The 7,472-nt window shown below is 39.7% G+C and overlaps 1 long non-coding RNA gene across 1 annotated transcript; it reads right to left on the bottom strand.

Annotated features, from left to right (window-relative positions):
• Positions 1–2,984: 2,984 nt before the first annotated feature.
• On the bottom strand, positions 2,985–4,318 carry LOC119506789. The gene is made up of 3 exons (XR_005211065.1): positions 4,270–4,318; positions 3,685–3,776; positions 2,985–3,012 (listed from the first exon to the last, which is right to left on the bottom strand). It is a non-coding gene; the product is annotated as an uncharacterized LOC119506789 (long non-coding RNA).
• Positions 4,319–7,472: the final 3,154 nt, after the last annotated feature.

The following is a 7,472-nucleotide window of genomic DNA, read 5'->3' as shown; positions in this document are numbered from 1 at the left end:
AGGATTAAGACTCACCCTAGGACCCTCCTCAACTGAAATAACCTAATCAAAAGGTCCCTCCCACAATAGGTCTGCACTCACAGGACTGGATTAAAAGAACATGATCTTTTCTGAGGCACATAACAGCTTCATACCATCACAGTGTTACAGCTCTGGTGCCCACTGCTATACATTGTACGTAGAAGGCATACTTAAACTATATGCTAAATAAGTATTAAAGTTCACATACCAAATGGTTCCAGCAGATAATGGTCTGCCTGGAATAGAGAGTAATATTGGTAAATAGTAGAAGGTGAGATTGGTCAGGGCAAGCAGGGGTTGGTCATTAAGGGCTTTGGTTCTAAGTTGGAGCTGCTGGACTGGACCCAGTCAATGATAATGCTCCATCTGAGGTTCCTTGACAGGGGTGTGAAGGCAGATTTCTGTGGCAGCAGCAAATAGCAGAGATGGGTATGAGAAGAGGCTAGAAACCACATGAGAATTATGATGTGGCAACAGTAGACCACACTGGAGGAGAGGAGGGTCAGAAGCAGGTTGGTAACTGTAAGCATGACTAGGAATGAATGACTCTGAGAGGTTCCGTGAAAGAATAAAGAGGGGCTGAAAGAAGAAAAGGGTGAAAGATCATTCGTAGTGGAATTTTTCTTTCACTGGCTCAGAATTCATTCTTTCAGTAAACATTGATTGAACACCAACTGTGTGTGAGGCATCAGGGCTACAACAGTGATTAAAATAGACATGTTCCTTGCTCTTCTGTAGGTGAGGGAGATAGAAAATAAAGTAAACAAACTGAGGAAGGGTGCCTAGGATAACCAGCAGGGAATGGGCTTCACAGATGAAGTGAAATAATTCACATAAAGCATTTAGCACACAGTTAAAACTCAGTAAATATTGCAAAGTCCCTCTCTCAACCCACCCCTCATGAAAAATAAAAGAATTTCCTTCTGTGTCTCTCAACCATTAAATGAATCATAGTAACAATGGCTGTCATACATCCAGTTTCTGTTACCTACTAAGTTCTGAGTCAGGGGCTTTGCACACATTAACTTCTTACAAACACCTTCCAAGATAATTCTTTATCACATAACGAATCAGAAGGAAGTTGAGCAATTTCTCCAAATTCCCAGAACTGGTAAGCAAGAAATCTTATATCTTATTTGCTTAACTCCCAAATTCCATTTTCTGTCTGCCATGTCGCAATGTGTTTGTGGTCAACCAGTGTAAGGGCAGTCTGCGTAGATCTGGCCAGCTCTTTAGACTTGTGTCTGCATTCAAGAAACTGCAAGTATTAAGGAGCAACTGGAAGCAATTAGGTGTGGCTCAGGTGCCCACCTCCAGGTATGGCCAACCATATTGTCCTTTCCTGCCTTCCAGTAAGCATCTTTGAATTGGAAGGAACTTTGAATTACACTTACTTCTGTGATTCTTCCAAGAGAGCTTTTATTATTTCTGTATTTTGAGAAATCTTAGACTATAGAGGGAGCACCTGCAGAATTGTTCAACTGAAATTCTGGGTGTTTGTAGCCTTAAGATGAAGAGGATGGCCTTCTCAGACTGGGTTGAAGTCCTGTCTTTGCCACTTGCTATGAAATTGAGTAAGTCACTTAACTGACTCTAAGTCTCATTATCTCTAAACTAGGAAGAAACAGGAGGATAATAATAGTACCTATCTCATAGGGTGTATTTGGGATTTAATAAGTAGGAGTCAATTAAATATGTTCTTAACTGGTGGCAATTTTGCCCCTCCTTCCCCAGGGACATTTGCATCACAACTGGGGGAGGGCGCTGTTGACATCTAATGAGGAGAGCCCAGGGATTCTGCTGAACACAGTACAATGCACAGGACAGCCCCTCAGCAAAGAATTATCTGACCCAAGATGTCATTATTGCCCAGGCTGAGAAACTCTGGTGTATATCCTAGTGCCTACCATGGAGTAATAAAAAAAAAAAAAAAAAAATTCTAAAATCATCCATGAATATGAAATACTTTGAAAACCCGCTTGAAAGCACTGAGATGTATAACACCCAGATGAAAATCCATCTGGGGTCTTGACTAAATATTTCACTTTTCATCTAAATATTTTGAAATCATAAAAGAGAGATTGTCATTCCTCCATTTGGAGTATGGGGTGATGAGGTTCTTTGTCAATTGTTGAAGAGTTTCTCAAAGCTGTATTTGCATCTGATTGCAAAGCGCTGGGTTTTCCATTTCAGGAGCTGCTTGCCATACAACATCTCTTTTGGAAAGGGAGGTTTATTTGTTTTTCTGTATTTTTTACAACTTAAAAGCAGCTTGAATTGTTAAACCAGTTGTATCTCAAGCCTGCAAATGTTTTCAGCATGTTGCCGTACATTTCCCTGAGTCAGCACATAGCATCACATCTTGGAAGACCTCAGTTAGAACCACTTTCTTAAGAGGCTGGTATTTTTCCTTTGGGCTGTAATATTAGGGGTGCTCGTTTTGGAAAAAGAGAGCATGTGTTGCTCCTAGAACCCCCATTCAAGGCCCTGGTGGGAATTCTGCTCAGCGCCAAGAGGTATACACCACAGTATTAGGCCAAAGGAGAGAATAGTAGATACCAAGTGGTTATTTAATATTTTCCCCGGATGCATTGAACCTTTGCTTACTTCTAGTCAGGAGCCAAACCATAGGGTAAATCCTCCAACCCACATTTTATGAGAGAGAATAAGAGATTACTTTGAGTTACAACTAAAAAATTCTTTTTCTGTTTCAAAGCCAAATGCTTTCAGAAGAGGCAGAGAAAAAAAAAAAACCCACCCGAGTCAAACTGATGAAAACCAGTCAAAATATGGCCTTGTTGTGGCTGATAGAGCTTTCCTGGCTGGTCCCAAAACACCAAAGTTGTCTTCAGGCATCACCATCAACTCTGATTAAACTAGATTTCTATGTCAACTGCTTGAAAGCTGCAATCCTGCACCATGCATTTCCTGAGAATGTTATTGAAAATTATCAGACCTGTTTTCTTCATTACCAGGAGACTGAAAAATGGCCTGCAAAAAGGAAAAGGCTGAAAGGCTTTCTATAGCCAGCACAGGCTGACTTTTAAACAAATGTCCTCAAAGCTCCTGCATATATCATGTGGAGGCTCAGGCCTGGGGGACAGTATCCATAATACTCCATGAAAATCTCCACTGAATTCTGCTGGCCCCTGGGCCATGGATGGCCTTCGATCTAAGTCTGTTCATTTATTAAGCTCCCCAGAACATACGATTTGCTCTTAATAGGCAAATGTGCTCATTCTTGAATTTTATTTCAAAATATATTTACTGATGCAAAATAAATAATTTTTTCCTCTTTATGTCCAGAAATCTGAATTCCTCATAATGGAATCATGAAGTCATAGGCTATGAGAATTGAAAAGGACCTAGCTCATCATCTGACTCAGTTTTACAGACCCAGATAGGCTTCTAAGGTACCCAAGCTAATTATGCCTGAATGGGGACTTCCAGATGCCGCGCTGGCAGTCTTTGCACCATCATACACTTGATAGCTGAGGTCTTACTGATTTTCAACTCTTTGTTGTTTTCATCTAAGACTAGACTGCTCAGCTCTTACTTCTCCTCATATTCCTAACAGTTCATTTATAACTCCTGTCCTCTTTCCCCGCCTGACTTTGAAGAATCTTGGATTCATTTAGGCTTTGATTAGTAGTAATTATTTACCTGTCAGACCCCAGCTGGGCTGCACTACCAAAGCTGAGTCACATAGATTTGCTTCCAGTGACCGCTTCCAAACAATTAAATCAGAGAAGCACCTGTGTAAATATATAATATTTGGCATTAAAAAAAGTGATTAGGCAACAGAAACGGAATTGAACTGGCAAAAAAAAATAGTGAATGTTTCCCACCCTGGGGGGCTGTTCACACATGCCTTTAAGCATCTCTGATCTCAAGAAAAAAGATCTGGTAATTTTCCCAGTCCTCCTCCACCTTGTTTGTTTGGAAAATATAGTTAATCTGATATCACTAGATTCCATTTGTTTGCAAACACTAAATTTTAAGGTAATCATCATCTGTAAGCTGAAAGGAAGAAATTGAAATAGGGTGAAAACTTAACCAGTAGTTTTCTTTTCCAAAGCCCAAATGTCTGTCTCAATGGATCTACTGACCATTGACTCATCTTGGACAATGATAACTGTTTTTATTTGTGTTTAGGACGTCTATGATGGGATTATAAGTATAGGATAGTGGAAAGAGCCAGAGCTTTGCAATCACGTAGACCAGGGGTTTGAATCCTAACTTCCATACCTTGTAGCTGTTTGTCCCATGATACATTCAGAGCCACAGGTTCTAATCTGTAAAAAGAATATCATTCCTTAACCTTACATGCCATTCCACATGTGAATTGCCAAGTACAGTGCCTGCAAACATTCATTATGCCCCTACTCCGTAATTCTAGACCAGAAAATCTTTTCTCTTTGGGCAAGCTAATCATTAAGTAAGCATAATCTTACACTGTTGTTGGTTTTCAAAAGTGGCTTTCTGATGGAGAAGGCTTTTCAGCAACAAGAGGTACCACCAGATGGTGATTCTGAAATTTCTTTCTTATATTTCAAAAGGTACCCTAGCATGCTTTTGAGATTTGTTCCTTTAACGCAAATGTATGTAGACCAACCATAAAAAAGGTTTTTTCAGTGCTACAATTGAACATAGAAAGATATTAACACTTCCCAATCATCAGTTGATTAGGTTTTTGCTCTTTCAACCTGGCTGATACATTTAGCTGAAGGACATCCACAGTTTGTACTTCATGGACCCACCCCTGTTGGGTTCTTTTTGCGTTTATGGAGGGGGCTGTGTGCAAAGGCTCAAACTCTTGCTTCATCTCTTCCTAAACTCTGTGACCTTGGACAACTAAGTTATTCTTTGTGCTTCAGTTTCTTCAACTACAAAAATAGAGATGATGATAACTAACAGATAGGATTATTGAGAGAATTCAGTGAGTTATATGTAAGGTACCGAGAATAGTAACTTGAACAGAGAAAACAGCTAATAAATGTTAGTTGTACTTGTGGTTGCTATTATTATTGGGACAAATGTAGACAGTTGACAGTAGACATGGTCTCATGGAATGAGCTAGTGTGCCTAGCAGAGCATTCAAATTCTCAAATTTTCCGTAGTCAGAAAGGTCAGAGGTAAAAATTTTATCCTCTTTCGTGAAAGTCACTCTTAATTTCATTTAGTTTGAATGTACTGTTTTATTTGTGATTTCTGAGTAAGAGAATCAAAAATGAGAAAACCTATGGAATGTTTCTCAATTATTCACTGAGGCAGATCCCATTATATTTGGTGCTTAAATCTAAAATTAAATAGTACTGGTTTTTCAGATTCACACATCCTAATCTTTGTCTGATTTCAAGTTGATGCACTTGGGGATAAACAACAAAATAATTATAAAAAGTAAGGGTTTATTTGCTATTGCTTTTTAAATAAGCATTTTTGGAACAGAAATAATAGAGTGGTTGAGGATATAAACATGATCGCATTCTGCTGAACTAAGCACTTGAGTTACCCAAAATTATCTGATCATTTTGTCCTTGGATAGCATCTTATGTGTTTGGTGAGCCTTTTGATTGTTTTTAGAGGTGTCTTGCTACAGTAAAAAAAACAAGCATCCTGAACACCCCAAACTTTTCTGAAGAATGAAGATACACTATTAAGTTGTGATAACAGAGATAATGCAGATTTATAGGAGGCTGTGAGAGGAATTTTAAATGCAAAATTTAAAGATAAGGAGGATCACTCTACTTGAAGTGCATCCTTTTATTTCCTAATCCTTTAAGCCAGATGATCAGTATTAAATGAAAAGATGTGGTGGGTTGATTTGCTATGGAATAGAAGCTCTTGGAATGATTAAGCTTCCTACATATCTTAAAAATGAATTTATTCTGAAATTCCCATTAGATCCCATTGAATTCACTGAGCAATATGATCTCCTTGTTTTGTTTAACAGCTATACATTCCCAAGGGTGTTATTGACTCATTGTGCTTGAGTTGAGTTCTAATGTGTTTCTTCCCTTAGGCCTTATCACTTATCTAGTCTGTTGATTCACTCTGCACATTGATATACCATGATCCAGCTGAGTAGGCTGTATAAGCATCTCAACAATAACACTATTAAAATCTAAGCAGGGAAATAGATGACACATTGATAAATAGAAATGCATGCATTGAATTTTTAAAATATATTTTCAATTTGTGCACGTTCAAAGCCAGTTTAAATACCCAAATATCCCTTCCATGAATCCATCAATATACAATTCTCTAAATTTGCTATATTTTTCATAAACACTGGTCCCGTTTTTCTAGGAAATTTAAGAAATCTTTCTTATTCTACATTTTTGGTAACTTTTCAAATTAACCTTAAATTTTTCCATCTGGTTTAAATATTCTGCCAGTGGCTCATACAGCTGACTTCCTGGTCAGTTCCCACTTAAATTTCTGCAGCTGCAACCTCTCCGGCAGCTGTTGATTCTCTCTCCTTGGTAAGTTAGTAACTTCATCAAAGGTAACACTATAAATAACATCTGTTAACATTCTCTTATTCCTTGTTGCTAACTCGCAAAGTACTTTTGTTTTCTGGCTGTTTAATATTGTTGACATTCATTTTGTCCAATCACTCTGCAAAGACTATAGGACTGAATTAGTCCTGGATACTAACACAAAGTTGACACAGGTTCGGCTTCTGGATCATGAGCTGGAACCCCCACATTTGATGTTTTTTGGCAACAAAACCCATGGTCTATATTATCTTTCGGTCCACAGAGGCTTTCAGATCATGAAAAGCATGATTAGAATTGTTGCCTGAGAAACTGTGTAGACTCTTACTCCAAGTTTCCTCCTTTATCCCTTCACCAATGCATGGCATTCAAAAGCACAGGCTTGGGGAAACATCCTTAGTTTACTTTGTTTAGAATTTAAAAAGCAGAATTTTTAAAGATTTGCATGAGGAACAATTAGCTTACTCATGAGCTGGAGGATTGCGGGTGACTGAGCTTGTACCTCGGCTTGCCAGGCCTGGGCCAGGGGACCTGATCACCCCCTGGGGAGGGTAGTAGGTACGGGCGTGAGTGACCTCTGCAGCCCCCCCGAGCCTGGGGAGCGAGGTCAAGGCAGCTCCCTTTTCCTCACCCAAAATGCCACTGGCAGGGGAGGCTTGCCGGAGGAAACCACCTTTCTCCCAACTGCCCTTTCCCCACTTCCTTATCTTACCCACTCACTCCCTGGTGCCAAGGCCACTCCTGCCACCGCCAGCGCGCATGCACCGTGGCCAGAACAACCCCCGCCCCGCTGCAACGGCTCCGGCGTTCTCTCAGAACCAATCCTAGCCCCTATCCCTTCAATATTGCCATTTAAGGCTACTTCACATCCTTTCCAGCCCTGCCCTTCTTACCAGCCTATATAACCTGTAATCACCCCTGAATAAATCTCTTTGGCGCATACTCCTACTG

This window comes from Choloepus didactylus, chromosome 1 (genome assembly GCF_015220235.1).
Source record: "Choloepus didactylus isolate mChoDid1 chromosome 1, mChoDid1.pri, whole genome shotgun sequence".
Classification (NCBI taxonomy): Eukaryota; Metazoa; Chordata; class Mammalia; order Pilosa; family Megalonychidae; genus Choloepus; species Choloepus didactylus.
The sequence above is the reverse complement of the archived record's forward strand: the minus strand, read 5'-3'. Positions and strand labels throughout refer to the sequence as shown.